Here is an 18,584-nt window from a genome sequence, read left to right as displayed (position 1 = left end):
CAAAACCAAGTCAGGCTGGATTTCCCTCCCTTGGAAATGCAATAACTGCTCTGTGATCCACTCTCACCACCATGAGCTATAGATTCATGCCACAGTTTGCCTCCCAGGTGTGAGGAACAAACCTGTGTGCTTGCTCCATCTCTTCCCATGGTAGGACCTCAATTACCAGCCGTGGGAAATACAATTGGAGAAGTGGACACATCATGAGCCTGGAGAAAAATGACTTGGATCACATAGAATGCAGTTTCTTTCAACCACATGTCTGGCAAACAAGAAATAAAGGGCAGCAGGATCTCATTTCATTCCTTCCCTGCTGAATTTGCTCAGGTACAGAAGAAGGACTTGCTAATGCTTGGCTCCCACCTGTGCTCTGCAGTGAGACATGGCAAAGCCCAGTCTTCAAGCCTTCTTCCTGAGATCAGGTACAAATGTGTTTGGGGTTTTTTGTTTCTTAAAGAGTAGCTTTGCAGAGGAAATATCCCAAAGAAAACTGTAATCCTACATGCCTGCCCTGAGCACTGACAGAGTCTGCAGGTATATGTGACAGGTTCCACCAGGTTCATGGCATCCCCCCAATGGAGCCTGAAAATCATCACCCAATGCAGCTCAGAGTGTCATTGTTTCCCCACTGGCTTGGTGGTCCTGCAGTGTCCCTTCTGGCACAGATGAATTTCCAAATGTCTGCACCACTGGCTATTGAGGGCCCAACCTTCTCACTCCCTCTCTCTCCTTTTTGTTGTTTTTTGTTTTCTTTAAACCAGGAAAAATCACATATCAGTATGTTCTAATATCAAAATATAATCATATTTTCAAAAAATTAAATCACTTTCCAGTCAGTTCTGGAGTTCTGCTTTAAAGAACAAAAAGCCTCTCCTTATTTGTGAGATGTTAAGTAGCACGAATTCAGTGGAGAAACTGGGGATGGCTGCCTTGAGGGCTACTGGCAGGAGGGAATTCTCAGGATCTGTCACAGTGGAACATGGTAGCCTGAAACATAAAATGATTCAAAATGTAGATCCACCTCCATGCAAAGTCTTCTGCTAAAGCCTTTTTCTCCTCTCCATGTGAGATCTTGGTGTTGCTGGGGGAAAACCAAGAAGACAATTTTGAAATTAAATGGATGAGAATTTGATAATCCCCAATGACCTATTTTCTTATAAGATTATGGAATTGTGCAGATCTGTGTGTTTTTTGTAATGACTAAAGTATGAGAGTGCCTAAATATGTACAGCTGAGACAAACAAGGCAAGAGCTGAGTCTGGGACTCCTCCCTCTGTCTCTTTCTTGCTATTTCTTTTAGAGAAGCAGGATAATATTGAAAACTCCTGGAGAGCATCCTTCTGTCACTTTCATTTCAAGTTTCATCATACTTTAACTTTTGGAAGGTCTTATCCCTCTGCCCAGGGGCAACCAGCCTGAGATGGGATCCTTGGGATTATCTCTGTGAAACACAGCAGGTAGTTCTTCTATTTTTACCATTATGCCAATTTTCTATCCTTTCCCAGTGTGCCAGTTTATGGAACTGAAATGTAAAACAAATAGTGAAATGCTGGAAATTATAAAAATGATCCTTTTAACAATTTTTATCATTATCATGAACCTAAAAAAAGAGGGAAAAGGGGAAAATATTTTAACTCTTCTCCCTGCTGGACAGATGATGCTGGACCATCTCCTTTTTTGATGCCAAAGGCCCAAAGAATAATATTTCTGAAAGAAACTCTCCTTCTGCTCAGGCTCTTTAATGGGGATTAAAAACACCTTCTTCCAAAAAAAAAAAAATGTACCGTGTACTTGAACAAAGTACAAAGCAAGTGGAGAGATGGTTAAAGCCACAAAAATCTTTGCCCCCAGGATCTGGCCGGCAGCTCCTTCCCCCCTAAGCTTTTGGGATGACTCATGTGCATTTGCATTCCCTGTGCTTTACACTGGCATCTGCTGCTATACTTTTGTTGAAGAATTTTGTCTTTGAACAGCTGGTGACAACCCACTTCCTCTTGCTTTCTTTAGCAAAGATTTTTCAATTGTTTCTTGTTGTTTTGATGTGAGACCCAGTGTTGGAAAAACAAGCCCATTTACCCTGATTAGAACCAGCCCCTTAAACACTTGCCAATTAACAACCCATTTGTTATTTTTCTAAGGACCAAGAAATACTTTCCTTTTCTCTCTTTTCACTTTATTCAGCTGCAATTCCACATAAGTAGAACAAAATCAAGCCCTTCTTGTATAAACTGTTATTAATATTTCCCTTGTGCTCCTCGTTCCTTTTGTTCTACAGAGCTGTAGGAGAGGGCATCCTTTACTTTGTTCAGGCTAACCTTAATTAGTTTGATGTCATGATAATCATGCTACCTCCTTACACTTCCACTGCCACGAGTGATGAGTGTTATACATACGCCTTGCTGAAAAGCAAACAGAGCATCACATTAATTTATGTTACTTGATGCCAATTTTATTAGCAGGCTTTAAGAAAAATAATGTAACGTGCATGTGTTTTTAGCAAGATTAGACATGGTCTGGTTTATGCCAGTCAAGTACATTCAGTGAAGTCTTCTTTCAGGGATTTGATCTCAATTATATATATGAAAGCAAACACTATGATTCTATCCTTTTTTAAAAGGTATGCACTAAAATTGAGCTGAATGCTGAGCTACTGTTTCTACTTTTTGTCCTCTCCTTCAACACATCCAAATCTCCTTGCCAGGGACCACGTTTTGTTACATAAATATTTGAAGGAAGTACCAAAACTTTAAATGAGATAATCTTGTTTCCATTTTTGAAAATACAATCACTTATCTCAGACAAATCCAGGAGTAGTTACTCGAAAATCTGCATATAATCCCATCAGCCTTAAAGGTAAGGCCTCTTCTGCTTTAAAACTCTTGCTGTGTTTGTTACTGATTCAATGACTTTGCCATTCTGCAGGAATTTTCCAAGGGGGGGGTTTCCCCTTTTCATAGTACAAGTTGAAGTTACAGTCTATTTTTTAGCCTGTACTGTTTATTCCAATGAATAGTATCTGATCATATCTTCACCTATACTTTGCCAGTCCCTTAAAGCATAGGTCTAATTATGGTGTGTGACTCTGCATGTTCTGCACCTCTCTGCAGAGGTGGCTTTGGCATCTGCTGCATACTCTGAGTTTTCCTTTGCAAATGCCACAAAGCATCTGACTACAGAGGAAGGGGTTTTCTTGGGGAGTCACTTGCTTCCTAACTTTATTGGATATGTTGCAAGTCCTTTTTTAATAAAGATTTCATTGGCTCCTGGATTTAATTACTGAACAGGCACATATATTTACTGAATCATTGCCAGACTTGGGGGTTTTATCTGTTTGTTTCCTGTGGCAAGGAAGGATTTGAAATAATTTTGTTGCTCAGGGGAAATTGAAAGCAGGATCTATTTTTGGTTCTCATTTGACTCCTCAAGATGGATCAGTGGAAACCTGTTATAACACTAATTTACTTAAAGATGTATTATGTACACTTTGCTAAAATGCTGAGGGGAAAAAGCTTTGCTTTTGCAGTTGTTTGGCCTGAAGCCAAGATTCTTCATGAAGCTGTATGAAGAAGCCAGAACATTATTATCCACATATATTTATGCATACAGTATAACTCATTGGCTAGACAATCTATGCCCTTCTTGAAATATATTTAAAATGACAGGAGGAAGCTACAAGTAAGTTGAAGATTCACCCTTTTTTTTCATAGCTGTGCTAATCAAGGACTGCTGTGGAGTATTTGGATGAATCTTCTCCCCAGAGCTGATGTCAAAACAAAATATTGCTTCCTTATAACCAGAGATTAAATATTTCTCATTTCCTGAAATGCAGTGCAACTGCAAAAATAAGTGCTAAAAGCCTCAAGCTAAAAGCCTTGGGGTTTTTTTTGTTTGTTTTTTTTTAACAAACCATAAAGATTAGTTGCACATAGCTACCTATTAGATAATTTTTACTGTATTGACTGTAATTTCCTCTTAAGTACACCTTAAGCACACCGTGGTGCTCTAGAGCAGAATGCATGACATTTCTTGGTGTATGGGACAGTACTGGTAACAATTTAGATTGTGGCAACCTGTGTTATGCCTGCTCTATGAATAGCAGTGTCATTTGTCATGTGTTTGAACAGACTGCCTGTACAACACAGCCGATGACAAATTTTAGGTTGAGATAGATTTGTCCTCCAGTTCACAGACTGGCTCTTTTTTCCCCTGCATTGTTGTTCATCTCAGGCTAACCCTTCTGTGCCCTTTCCATTCTCTGAGAGGAGAGAGATCTGCATGTAACTGGATATTCAACACCTGTGTTTCAATTATCATATTATTTGAAGAATCTGGTGCTTCACTTTATGTTCCTCAAGTAGTTATCTTGATTATTTGCTACTGCAGAGCTGCAGTAAACTTGTTTGTTTCTCCTTTTCTCTCTGCCTGAATTTGATTCCAGAAAGAAATCTCAGATGGAGAGATTTCAGAGTCCTAATCACATGCTGCTGTTGTTGACTTTGTTGCTGCAAGTGGCAACAAAGAGTACACTTTACCTTATACTATATTAATTTTATATAATATTTAATTGCAAGACATACACATACTGCAGAGTCTTGTGGTGAGAAAACAGCTCAGGGCACATTTAACAACATATTACTTCTTTCTCTCTATTGTCAATTACCTTTGAGTCATCTTGCTTGCATAAGTTACAGGTCAATAAAAAGATTTCAAACCAGAATCTAGTATCTGCTGAGACACTAACTTCATCATGGGCTTATAGAAAGGGCATATTTTTAAGTCATCTTTTTGACCTAATGTGATTGTTCTTCTACTTTTCTTCTACAGAAGGATCCTAATGGCTCATTCAATGTGGTTTCATTTAAAGAATTTCTTCATATCCTTGTTTTTGGTCAGTGTGCATCTTTCTTCTGTGTGTGTAATGCTGGATAAGAATTGTTTCATTTGTACAATTTGCAAAACTCATCAGACCCAGAAGGGGCAAAGTTTATCACAAAAGTTTGATAAGATGGGTAGACTCTCATTATAGAAAATAATAAATTTAATGGACTTCTGTGTTTCATTATGTGTTTCATTATTTTTCATTTCATTATGTGTTCTGGACCTTACAGAGTACTCACTTATTCTATTCGTTTCAATAATATTATGGTGTGCTATGTGTTCTAGGCGATGTCAGTCATTACTGAATAGAGAATTTCTGTTATTGAATAGAGAATTTCTATCCTTTTTCATCGTGGCTTTTGATGCAAAATTAGGCAAAATTTTGAAATGCCAGAATTCCATTACATTGGAACAGGATGGTTGGACATTTTCAACTGAAAGGAAATTATTTTAAATTTCTCAAACTGAAGACTTTTACTTTGCAAATTTCTGTAGCACAAAGAGGGTTCTAGTACTGGCCCTTATTCGATTTCATGGTCCCCAGCTGCTCCTGCAGTTCCAAAACTGAACTATTAGATTCTCATACTATACCAGTGGAAGATCTGCATCCTGAGAAATACAGTTCATTACAGCTGGAGTCCTTTAAAGATCTCTGCCCTGCAAAGAGTAATGGCAGGAATGAAAAGGGGGGGGGGGGGGGGGGAAAGGTGAACGGGAACAAATAAATAAAGCATTGGTGTTCTTTATTGTTTCTCTGTTGATATCCCAGATAAAATATGACAAGTCTTGTACACTCAAAACTTTCACCTGCCACATGAAAAAAAGATAATGCTAGGTCTTCTATTGTACTTGATTTTCCTTTTTTTTTTCTCCCAAATAATCAGCCTACTCTTTAGAAGCACGCAAGAGAAGTTATGTAGCCTTCAGTTTCCATTGGACAAAAATATTTTGAATCCTTCAAAGGAAATAGTACATTTGGACACAATAAGCCACAGTTGCCTTTTCATTTTCTTCTTCAAACATAAAAGCCTGCTGACCTTTTCTGATAGATTGTTTCCTGAGAATACAGTGAATTTGTTTCCATTCTTCCTTCTCTCTGGAGAACAGTTTGTCTTCTGTTTATAGAGAGTAAATCATCCGCATCTTATTTCTTTGGATTGACAAACCCAGCTAGCCCCTCATCTCTTTGACTTTTTCTCTTCCACCATCTGTTCATCATATGCTTTCATGGACAAATCCACTCATCAAAACCAAGGAGTAGACACCTAGGATTGCATTGTAAATTAATTTATAGATGCATGTAAGATGATGGGGAAATCTGCTGAATTGCATTATACCAAGAGAAATTTATCAGGTAAAGCTAGAACATTCTGGGAATTCAGATACATACAAAAAGTTGGAATATAGACTTCATGTTTATTGTTAAACACACAGAGCTTAGTCCATTTCTTCTTAGCATGTACACAATTTTATTGTGAGCACTAAAAAGTAATAACCTGACCTTTTACTCCCCATGCTGCCATTTGTTCCATGTCAGCAGCCTCATAAGCTACAGCTTGTCACAAGCGAGAGACAAATACTTAGAAAGCTTTCGCTCTGTTTGATCCCTGTAATCAACTTTATTTCCTCTACAGAATTCCAATTATCCCATTAAACAATGAGTCAGGATGCTTATATTGATACAGGTGCCTTAATTGGTTCATTTGTACTCATGTCAGCCCCAGCTAAGAATTCGTTTCCCTCAGGTCTCCTTAGACAGCCACAGTCCCTCCTAAGCCATAATGGTAATTCCTGGCAGGTGTAGTGCTGGAGCACAGCTTTTAGGTGCACCCACCAGCACCACACAGCACACACTAATCCATGTTTAACCACACATATACTTGCTGCTGAGCTTTTGTTTTCTTCTACCTTGTAATTTCTAACCTATTTAGTTTTAATTATAAGGCTACAATTATACAGCACTGACCGTATGCTTCTAGAACCTATTTGCAAGAAAAGCATCCTAACAATATTGCCTTTTTTTTTAGTAGCACTCCAAAGCAATTAAACACCTATTAGATACCAGTGAATTCTGCTTTCAGTCTATCATATGCACATTTATTTGTTTATGCTGTCCTGTGAGTGACAATTTTCATTATTGACTTACGAGGATAGAAATAATAGACAGACTATTTACTAAACTGTCTGTAAATCTGCATCAACAAAATAGCTAATTAAATGTGTAACAATTTTCACTGACATAAACAGTGAGATTTTAAAGTCAAGGTAAGAGAAGGACAAATATTCATCTGTACTCTCTAAGACTTGTTCTCACCATGGCAAGAAAAAAGGTTATCTAGTCTTGTAAATCATCACAGAAACCAGACAGAAATACAGATAGATCTTAAAAAGTAATTTCCTAGGAAATCAGTTTTTCAGGACCAAGTAAAGCCACTAGTGAACTGCCAGGATTATTATATTCCAAACTAACATCCTGATAAATGTCATAAGCATGAGCTTCTCCTGTAGTCCCTGAAGGCAGTTTCCAAAGGAGCTACAGAGTAATTAAGTGCCCTACTCAAGGAACTGTAGTAGCCATTCTCAACTCCATTTCCAGTTTAGCTTACTTTAGGGGTTTAATTTCTTTCTCTCTGCTGATGTAAATTAAGAACTCACCTTCTCTCCTCCTTTTTGTGCTATGTTATATGGAAGTTTGCAGGCAGGAACAGCTGTTGGAGGCACCAGAGTCATCTCTAGTCCATAGATGTAATCCTGTACCTGCCAAAGGCTGCAGCTTGTAGAGAACAAGAAACCCAACCTGCACCTTTTGATTTACAGGCTAACATTCAGAATGAGGATGACTCTGTTTTTCTGTTCACAGGAATGTGTCTCTGTCTGTCCTTTCAGAAGATACATTCAGTTCATATAAAGTAAATTAAACAAGCAGTTTCCACTAATGATCTTGTGCAATACCTGTTTTACACTCTCTCTGCTGTGGCTTGTGTGGTGGGTTGGCTCTGGCTGGACACCAGGTAGCCACTGAAGCCACTCTGTCTCTCCCCTCCTCAGCTGGACAGGGGAGAGAAAATACAGTGAAAGGCTTGTGAGTCGAGATAAAGATGGAGAGAGATCACTCACCAGTTACTGTCATGGGCAAAACATACTCAGCTTGGGGTAATTTAATTTATTACCAATTAAATCAGAGTAGGATAATGAGAAATAAATACAAATCTTAGAAACACCTTCCCCTATTTCTCCCTTCTTTTCAGGCAAAACTTCACTCCTGTTTTTCTCTACCTTCCTCTCATCAAGTGGTCCAGGGAATGGGGAATGAAGTCTGTGGTCAGATCTTGTCTCAGCCACTCCTCCCTCCTCGGGGGACAACTCTTCACTCTTCCTCTGCTCCAGTGGGGAGTCCCTTCTATGGGAGACAGTCCTCCATAAATTGCTCCAAACCCAGCTAAATTGTATGACTTGATGCCTTTTTGAAATATGCTAAAAGCTTCATGTGCATATAATTTTAAATAATAATTAAAGTAATATTGTTCGACTGGAAAACCCCCAATCAGTCTAAAAAAGGTAGAGGTATCCGCAGATGATGCATCCCAGCACAGCATCTTTTTATACACACAAGCTGACAGGGGAAATTTGTCAGTGGTTTAGTCACCATTCAGCTGAATCACCACCAATCTCTTTTTAAAAATAGCTTGATTGCAGCAAGGGGATTCATCTTTCCTTTAGTAAATTAGATTAAATGCAATACAACAGGTACTCTGCAGAGATAGATTTTGGGATAGAAATGAACTCTCTTTCTCCTTGTGGGTGTTGGCTATTTTATATTATTTGAGTAGTATCTTTTATAGACTGGGGTGCCAATTGCTGCTATGCAGCAGTATGAAATACTGCCATTTCCAAATGTGCCATCTTCAGGGACACTGCTTCTGAAAATGATCACAAAACTAGTGAGGTTTCTCCTTCTGGGCATAAGATAACTGCATAAAACAAGTTTCTTTTCATACAAAGCATAATTGTCACAAAAGAATAAAAGCAGCATTTAGGACACCTGTCTTAGGGAGGGAACCACTTAAGGTGGTGACTTGGGCCCAGGATTAACATTCCTTTCACCTTAGGCTCCACAAAACAGCAGCTGGAACACCAGGCTATTGAGCACAGAGTGCAATTTCTAGAAGACTCTAATATATTTTGCAATTCTTATTCCTAATGAATTCAAACAGTATCTGTTCCCTTTTCCCAAAAGGTTCACTGAGATACTTGTATACATTTATGCAGGTACTTTGATTCCTTACAGTTTCATCTCAAAGTCAAAAGGTGGCAGTTCTGAAAGTCAGAGCTGGGTAAATTCCAGCATGTTCAGCATATTCATCAGAAATATTAGAATTTGTGAATTATTGTCTCCTTAGTGATTATATTTGTGAATGTGAACAAAATTGTCAGCAGTTTTTCATATCTCTGGTACTTCTAAGTTTCTTCTCTGATTTCTCTGATATCTAAAATCTATGAATGCAAATGGAAGGGTTTTCCTCTCAGGGGGAACACCTCTTGGATTTCTTTGGTTTTTTGGGGACACTGTTTTCATAATAGATGGAGAAATTTTGTTTCTGTTCAATTCTAAAGATCCTTTTTCTCTTTTGTATCCATCTTCATTTTCTACTGTCAGGAGCAGCCCTCAAGATATCCTGAGCTGGCTTTGTGGCATTGCAGGCTTGAATTGCTGACCTTGCAATGACAGTGCTTGTGAGATTTCCAGATCAGTTTTATGTCATCAGGGAACTGATTAGTGAAAAAAATTTTCAAACATCTGATTTTCAATTGAAAGCAACTTCAAGCTTTTGGAGTTTACTCATTAATTGCTAGGATTTGCTTTATAGCATCTACAGCTGGGAAGAAACAGACAAGATGTTCTGGCAATTTGAGTTCATTCAGCTTGCAGAAGCCACGGAAACAAATTTATACTTCTACGTAAGTGTTATCATCACATATGTTCTCTAGGAATTGGAATAAGCTCTATGTGGCCATTCACTTTCCAGATAAGAAGGGGATGTCCTTTAACATTAGAGCAAGGATACTTACAATCCAAAAAAGATTTTTCATATGAAAGCAAGCTGTTTCCAGACTGTGGGATTTTGTAAAAGAGTCTATGCTAGAAAATAGTGGGGAGTCTGCAGCGAGGAAAGCCAGAGTTGGAGACATTTGTTAGCTGTAAACTAATCCTGTCCTTTCTGTTTCTTGGGTTTAGACTGGGTCTATCCCAAGGTACCCTTTATAAATTGATAGGGCAGTGAACAATCATGATATTGGAACGCCTGCATGGGCAGTGAGAGTGTGGCTGAGAGAGGCTGGGTTGCAATACAGTGGTAGTAACACTGCTGTGTTTCCTGAACAACACATAGAGCTTAATTTTCAGGGTCTGAATAGTTTTAAACTCTTCCATTGTGGGGAGCAGTAAACATCTTCCTTGTTATTCAGCTATTTTAATGATTCTATTAGCACTTGCCAAATTTTGTCCATTGTTCATTTTAGACATTTGCATGCCATCCTAATGACTTTCTTACAGTCACTGTAATACATGCTGGGTGTGTATTGTTTCCAGTGTTCCATTGAAATTAAAGGTGATCACATCTGGGGCATTATTGGAAATGCACCATCATCACATGTGCTGTAACTTCTGAGTTTTGGATGTGTGCTTTAGCAGCAGTGAGATTGTTGGCAGAATAGGATGCGGAATAATCCAAAATGTTCATGCAGAGACTGCACATCCTGTGTTCATTAATTGTTTTAAATCTCAAAGACTCCAGCTAATTCCTTATAGATGGAAACTACACAGAGAAATTCCATGACACTTAATTATTCATTTGTTTTGCATAGGAGAACAATAATCTTCAGACTTAGTTTGATTTGATGTTTAAAATGGAAAGCTGAGGAAGGCTTTCCTGCTGTTGGAAGTGAATAACGAATGAAAAGCTTCCTAGAAGACTGCACATAATTTCCACATGTTCTGAGCAGTGTGGTTTAGAAGGGTTTGTAGCAGCACTGAGGGACAGCCACCACAGCAGAATTATTGACTCGCTGCTCTTCATAGCTGTTGTCTGAAGGTAGAATTGTCAGAAGAAAAACTACAATAGGTTTGAGAAGGTCTGGATAGATTGACTTTGACCTTCAGGGGATGTGAAAAGGAATTTTGCCAAGCCCTTCAGGAAGGAAGCTGCAGCTTGTCCAGCTGACTCCAAGCAGGAGTCTCCTCCATTCCCCAGCTTTCCTCCAGTGCAGTCACTAAGTTGGAGGGGACAGTCACTGTCACCAGCTCGGGTCACCCCTGCAAGGCAGCTCATTGGGGTCTGACCACCACATGTTTCAAGGAGGAGCAGACCTAAGCCAGCATAGCAGTCCTGCCCTTCAGCAGACTACAGGTTCTGCTTCTCTCTCAGCCCAACAATAGTCTGCTGCCTGATGGTCTTGTAAATGGCCATAAAATACTTGAAATGCCCAGCAATGTGCTCAGAAAGCCTTTCAGAAAATGCAAATATGGAGAGCACTGAGGTTTGTAGGTTGAATTGGTAGGGATCTCTGGAGCACAACAATGTATAATTCATAGCATCTTTTTTCCTATGCAAAAAGTTATGAAAATAGCAGTAGAGTTGGCAATCCCCAGGAGCAAGAAATAGGGCAAGGAAGGCAAGAGACTGACATGGCTGAATAGGGAATTGCTGGTCAACCTAAAGGAAAAGAAGCACAGGCAGTGGAAACAAGGACAGGTGAGCAGGGAAGAGTATGGAGATGTAGTTTGGTCCTGTAGGGTTAGGATGAGGAAGGCCAAGGTGAAGCTGAAACTGAACTTGGCAAGGAAGATTAGCAGGAAGGGCTTCTACAGGTGTGTTAAGCAGAAAAGGAGGGTCAGAGAAAGTGAATGTCCCTGATGAACAGTGCTGGTAAACTGCTAGCAGTGGATGAGGAAGATGTTGAGGTACTCAACAACCTTTTCACCTCAGTCTTCAATGGCAACCTCTCTTCCCACACCTTGAGTGGATGGAAATCAGGATGGGGCCTAGGGGGGCAAAGTCCCTCCCTCTGTAAGTAAAGATCAAGTTCATGACCACCTGAGGAAGCTGAATGGATGTAAATTATGGGATCTGATAAGATGCATTCCAGAGTCCTGAGGGAATTGACTGATGTAATTGCCAAGTTTCTCTCTGATATTTGAGAAGTCGTGACAGTCGGGTAAAGTCCCTGGTGACTGGAAAAGAGGAACCATTGTACCCATCTCCAAAAAGGGTCAAAAGGAGGACCCTGGGAACTACAGACCCCTCAGTATCACCCCTGTGCCTGGGAAGGTCATGGAACAGATCCTCCCTGAAGCCACGCTGGGGCACAGGGAGAACAGGGAGGTGATTTGGGCTTCACCAAGGGCAAGTCCTGCCTGAGCAACCCAGTGGCCTTCTGTAATGCAGTGGGTACATCAGTGAGCAGGGAAGGGATACAGATGTCATTTGTCTGGACTTCTGTAAAGCCTTTGACACAGTCCCTCATAACAAATTGGTGAGAGCTAGACTCAGTGGGTGAACTGTTTGGTGCAGAAGAAAATGGTTGGATGGTCACATCCAGAGGGTTGTAGCCAACAGCTCAGTGTCTCAATGGGCATCAGTGACAAGTGATGCCCCTCAGGGGTCTGTACTGGGACCAGTGCCATTTAATAATGACACTTCATTAATTATCTTCATTAATAACACAGTCAAAGCGATCAGGACACCCTGTGGTTGCCACACCTGAAGTACAGGATGCCTTGGGACTTGGACAGTCTCAAGAACTGGTCCCATAGGAATCTCATGAGGTTTAACAAGGGGCTGCTCTTGGGCAGGGCAGATACAGGGCAACTTCACAATCAATCAAGGCTGGAGGATGAACAAGCTGAGAGTAGCCCTGCCTAGCAGGACTTGGGGGTGCTGGGGGTGACAGGTTGGACACGAGCTGTCCATTTGTATTGGCAGCCCAGAAAGCCAATGCTTCTGCTATATAAAACAAGTCCTTTTTCATACAAAGCGTAATTGTCACAAAAGAATAAAAGCAGCATTTAGGACACCTGTCTTAGGGAGGGAACCACTTAAGGTGGTGAGTTGGGATAAACATTCCTTTCATCTAGGGTCCACTACATCAAGACAAGTGTGGCCAGCAGGTCAAGGGAGGAGATTCTGTCACTCTGCTCTTCTCTGGACACACAGGCCTGTCCAGAATTTGCCCAAATTCCATTATTTCTGAGTGGGTCGGAATAGTCACTTGAGAGATTTGTCTGCCAGCTCCCCAGCTGTGGAGAAATTTTTGGTGGTAGCATAAGGTTTGTACATATCTGTTGGGCACTCTGCATTAAAATAGAGAGGACCAAGCTCACAATTTCACCTGTCTTCTGTGAATGAGAGCATAAGTATGGGTAAAGCAGAGTGTTGTTCTAGAGGCTCCTTAATTTTAGTGATATTTTAGTTGAGACCCACTTGTTAAGCAGAACTGGTCTATCTGGTCTAATAGGAAAAAAAGTTAGATTTGGCAATTGCTGCAATTTTTCTTCAGAAATGAGGATGCTGAACTCATTTGTACTTTCTGCCCATAGTGATTGCAGCAGGGCCACCTTCACGTGCCTGGGTTCAGAAATCAGTGTCCAGAGCTGCAAGTGTTTTCCCAGTGGTAAGAGAGACAAGAGAAGAGTTCTCAGTCTTCTCAAAAAAGAGACTCCTTTTATCTCTCTCTGTAAGGTGATCAGTGTTATCAGCTGGTTTGAGAGCCCATTTGTGCCAGAGCAGTGCAAAAGAAACAAAGCATGACTGAATTATATAGAGTACAGTGCTTTTTAGAGCTTGTTTTTAGACTGGAAATAATGTTGGTTTCAATCTTCCTTGATGGCTGTTTTCAAAGGCACACTGGATGGACATTGGTATTTTACCTGTTAGTGCAACCTTGTTTGTAAAATCAAGGAAAGATTTAAATGTACCAAGATTGTAGATAGTAGCTTTCTGTCCAGGCTTTTCTTTTTTGTTGTTTTTTTTTTTTTTTTTTGTCTCAGCTAAAAAAAAATTCCACTAACTAACTGATTTTAACAGAATGATATTTTCTTTGCTGTACACAGGGGACATGGATTTTTTCTTTTTTTTTTTTTTTTTAACAGAGCAGATTTCCTGTGATTTACTGAATCTGTGTAGAAGGTCCCTGCAGAAGACATGATACCACCTTTTAGAGTACTTGTATTGTTTATACAATAAGCTAGTTATGTATTTCTTATTCAACTTCCCAAAGGAAGTGGTACCTCCTTGGTGCTAAACAAGTTGTTGGGAGATCCTTCTGTTTTCAGCATCATCTTGGTTTCATGAAAATTCGTTGGAGAGTTACATGTTGTGGTGGCAGAGAATACTTTACCACTGATATCTGCAGTTCTAGAGGTCACTGATGAATCGTTTGCCATCTTCCTTCATGGCCTGAGAATGATTGTTCTCGTGGCTTCTCTGTTGAGCTGACTTATGTTTGCATGTTTCCCTTCAATGTTTTGGGAAGTGCACCATGTTTCTATTCAGAAAAGCCAAATATTTCTCAATGCCTTGGGGTAAGTGTGATGTGATAATCTGACCCTGTCAGCAGTGACAAAACTTTCAGTCCCTGGGAGGTGAGAAGGAAGAGGAGGGTGTGAAGAGCGAGGTGCATACACTTCAAACCTGGACTATCTCCTGCTTACATTTGACTGGCGTGAGAACACTTTTGGCTAACGCTTGCATGACCCTTAGGTCCAGGAGATGACTTGGAAGCAGTCATAAATGGCCAAGCCATTAGAAGCTGCAGTTGTGTCCCTGATCCTGGCCTTTATTCACGTTCCTGCAGCTCTGTGGGGTAAGCACAGACATGGCTGGGGAGGCTCTGTGCCAGGTGAGGATGTGCTCACCCAGGAGGGATCCCTTCAGCCAGGATATTCTGTCAGGTTAGGGCTGCTCTTGTTTGTTTGGCCAGGTCAAACCAGCTGGAAAAGGGGCTGGTTTGAATGTACAGCAGTAGCTAAATAGGTAATTGAAGACAGGGAGTGGGGGCACTCCCTGGAGAATCAGGGCAGGTTTGGTGGTTGTAATGCTTTGCTAATGAAGCTACCAATGTTGTAAATGGCAAAGGGGAAAAGAGGCTCAGGCAGAGCAGCAGGAAACCAGCGGACAAACACAATTTAAACCTTTTCTTGCTATCTTAGTAGATGGCTTTGATTGTTTCACAGAAACCAATGGGGGAAAGAAATGACACCAGAAAGGCAAAAATTCCATTTTATCCTCCTTTTTCCTCTTTATTTAATGTCTTCTTCAATACAGATATGACAAAGGTACAGAACAACAGCATAAAAAATACAGATAGCAATTTTGAGAAAAAGGGAATGCACTAAGTACTACCTGCTGTCTGCCCCATTTCAGATAAAAACTAGTGAGTCTCACTGCATGTTTTAATCTCAAGAATTCAAGTTTTAAGTTGAAATGATTTTGCAATTAAATTTTAAGATACGTTTAAGGAAAGGCAGAGAGAGAGAAGAAACAGGCAGGGGCTAACCAAGGACTAATTTGTTTCAAAGTCTGTTATATCCAAATATCACAGAGAAATGCCTCAACAGAAGAGATGTTTTATCAAAGGAAAGCCAATGTGAGATCATGAAATGAAAGATGAAAAATGTCTTAATAGAAGATTAATAGAAACATTAATAGTCTCAATTTTGCTAGAGGAACAAGGAAAAGACTCTCAGATGATACACTTAAAGAACAAAAGTCATGCCTAGTAATCTTGAAAGAAGGTAACTGCAGTTATGCCATGCAAGACAACTAACTCAACCTGAAGCTTTTCTACCCCTTCTTTCTCCCTCATTGCTCTAGGGTTGGGATCCTACAGTCACCACCTGCCATTGGTGAAGCAGCCATGCAGAGCCTTTGCAGAAACTGTGATGTGTTGGAACTTCACAAAGGGTGAGGGAGGTCCACACCACAGAAGAAATACCCCCAAACTGAGTTTAGACATCCCCTAGAGATCACAGGAATCAGAAGCAGCAGTGTGAAGTGTTAAAGAGAAATTGGCATGGTGGAGGTGACCACCTGAGTCACACAGCTCAGGGTGGTCAAAAGTCCAGTTTATCAGCAGTGCAGTGCAGTCCAGGTTTATCAGCAGATTCCTCAAGGAGGCCAGGAGCTGATTGCAAACCAGGAACATGTTTCTTTAAAGGCTCTGGATGAATTTTTCTTACATTATCATTTAATTACAAAGTCTTTTGCTTGGTCTCTACCTGTCTTCAGCCATCTCTGACTTAAACAGGTGGGCCCTATTTTTAGGTTCTTCCACCTTACTGCTGTTGAGCACCCCAGAGACAGTGATGTGCTGATGTGCTTCAGCATTTCTGTGCTTTTCTCTGCTTAAGATCTCAATTTTTTAGAGGTTTAAGTAGAACCAGGTGGTAGTTTTCTCTCATATCATACTTAATGGACAATGCTTAATACACCACAGAGCTTTGATGCCAAGGTCTGAGAAACAAAAAGTAATAGACTTTCTAATCTGTGGAGTCAATATAGTAGCCAGCTCCTAGGATGTCTCACGATTTTTATATGGCTAGGTTCCATGAAGCTTTATTCTGCTCAGATGATAGGCACTAGCACCAAGGCCTGCTCCAAAGTCCACCTGAAGGCATTAGAAAGGCACTCTGGATCATGCTGCTCTGAAGTGCATCCATGTGTTTATCTCTCTCAGTCTGAAGGGGTGCATGAGGACTGCAGGCAGAGAAAACACAAAAAGCTCTGACTGAGGGACTGAAAGCACCAGGAACCCAAGCAGACCTGGAAGCAGCTCTGTGATGAGAAGCAGGCTTTACTGTTTCAGACAGGGTCACACAGGCAGGGGTCTGTTTTTTTCACCTCAGCAGATGATTTTACAAGGTCCTGAGCTGCAGTGGTTGGACTTGGGTCAGAAACTGTGAAGTGTGAGGGCTTTTTGATTCCTTTTACTGTGCTTTGAAACAAATACCTGAAAAATCTGTTGTATTTCATTAGGAAGTCAGTGTTTCTTTCCTTACTCAGCTAACTATGTGTGATTATAAACACGCCTCTATACAATATCACAAAGAGAAATTTAGTTCAAATACTGTAAGGAACAAATATGTAATACAAGAATCACCAGGGTGGATTTTCAACAAAAGTTTTCCTAATTTTTTACTAGTGAATGCTCTTTGTAGTTCCTCTCAATGGTGATAACTGGTTACATTCATTTATGTGTGTCAAAAGCAAAAACATGGGGAGTCTTTTTAGCCAGCTGTACAAAAGTATCTACTGCTAGTCTTTATTTGATAATTGAGAAAAAAGAAAAAACCCCAAGCAGATTACTACATCTCCATAGGAAGCCAAATAAATTGCAAAGTTCATTGTAACCACATGCCATGACTGGAGCAGAGGTTGGACATAATACTATCAAGAGAGGTCAAGAAGAGAGGTGAGAATCTGTATTAGGTTGTCATGGTCAGCAGCTACATTTATATTTTGATTTATATTGCCTCAAGACCTAGCTTCTTGTTGATATTGGAAAAATATCTCTTTCTGTCACGTCTTTTCTCTGACCAAAGTGTGACCACATGCATCTCACTAAACAAATTCCCATATTCTCACCTTCTTCCCCTTGCTCGTCCCAGACACAGCCTGCCAAGTCTGTCCATTCCCCCATCCCCAGCTGGCTCCTGCAGCCCTGCTCTGTTTCACTGCAATCTTTGCCTTTGCTGTTCCTTTTGCTCCTCCTGATGGGATTCCTGCAGCAGCATTGCCACAGCTGGGGAAAGGATGCGGCCTCATCATGGGGGCTGCAGCACAAAATGTTTTCTGCTCCTCTCTTTTCTGTTGCTCTTTGGGTGAAACTAATTTAATAATGTGCTCTGCAAAGCCCTCCTGAGTAGGGGTCCCCAAGGCAGCACAGGTATTTTATATGCCAAAACCCCTGTGAAGCTCACTGCCACTTGGATATACAGCTGCTCGTGCCTTAGGGCTCAAGGCAGGGCAGCTTTTCTATCAAGGTGCCAGACCCGGAATCACAACCAACATCTTGCCTTTCCCACTCCAGTGGTCCCTTGAGGAGGAAACTGGGCTGTGAATAACGAGGTATCTGAGCAGTTGGTGACTCACTGCAAGCCTGTGGTCTGAGATATTGACAGTCTACCTCTACCAACGATTTTGTCATGGCTGTCAGTAAGAGGGAAGACAAGAACAGAACCACAAAGTGGTGTTAATTTTAAAGGTCAGCATACTTGTGGTTCAAAGTCACTGTGGGAGAAATCTTCTGGATTTTCACAGAGATTTCACTGATAAAAGGAAAACTGAAAAAATTTGGATTATCTCCTTTTAATACAAAATACCTATAAATTAGTATTCTGAATACAATGGCCAAACTTCACTGCATATTCTTCTTTGTGTTTCCAATGTGAAAATTATCTTGAACTTCTAAAATTTTGTCACCAGAGGAATGCCAAATTTATGGAAGGATTTGCTTGTGCTTGTGTTTGATTTCTCTCATCCCAAAGGTGATGTAAAATAAGTTTGTGCAATGGGATTACCAGGAAAAAACCAATGAGCCCCGTTTACTTGTAGTTCATCATCTGTATTGAGGAAGGTGGAAGAGCCCCCAGAGTTAACAGATGTGTCTGAAAATCATGCTTTATTTTTATCGTAGTCTTACTGATCTTT

At 40.5% G+C, this 18,584-nt stretch overlaps 1 protein-coding gene across 22 annotated transcripts in view; it reads left to right on the top strand.

Moving 5' to 3' along the window:
• The window catches only part of LOC148224944 (uncharacterized), a 412,443-nt gene that overhangs the window by 175,167 nt on the left and 218,692 nt on the right, over positions 1 to 18,584 (top strand). The window contains exon 2 of one of the 22 annotated variants that reach the window (XM_088160315.1): positions 15,750 to 15,839. The exons of 20 other annotated variants lie outside the window; for them this stretch is intronic. The gene's annotated coding sequence lies outside the window, so the exon portion shown is untranslated. Of the gene's footprint in view, positions 1 to 327; positions 423 to 15,749; positions 15,840 to 18,584 lie in introns of all 22 variants that reach the window. One more of the 22 variants, XM_088160317.1, reaches the window with a different exon arrangement.

This window comes from Sturnus vulgaris, chromosome 2 (genome assembly GCF_052056855.1).
Source record: "Sturnus vulgaris isolate bStuVul1 chromosome 2, bStuVul1.hap1, whole genome shotgun sequence".
Taxonomy (NCBI): Eukaryota; Metazoa; Chordata; class Aves; order Passeriformes; family Sturnidae; genus Sturnus; species Sturnus vulgaris.
This window is presented reverse-complemented; position numbering and strand designations above follow the sequence as displayed.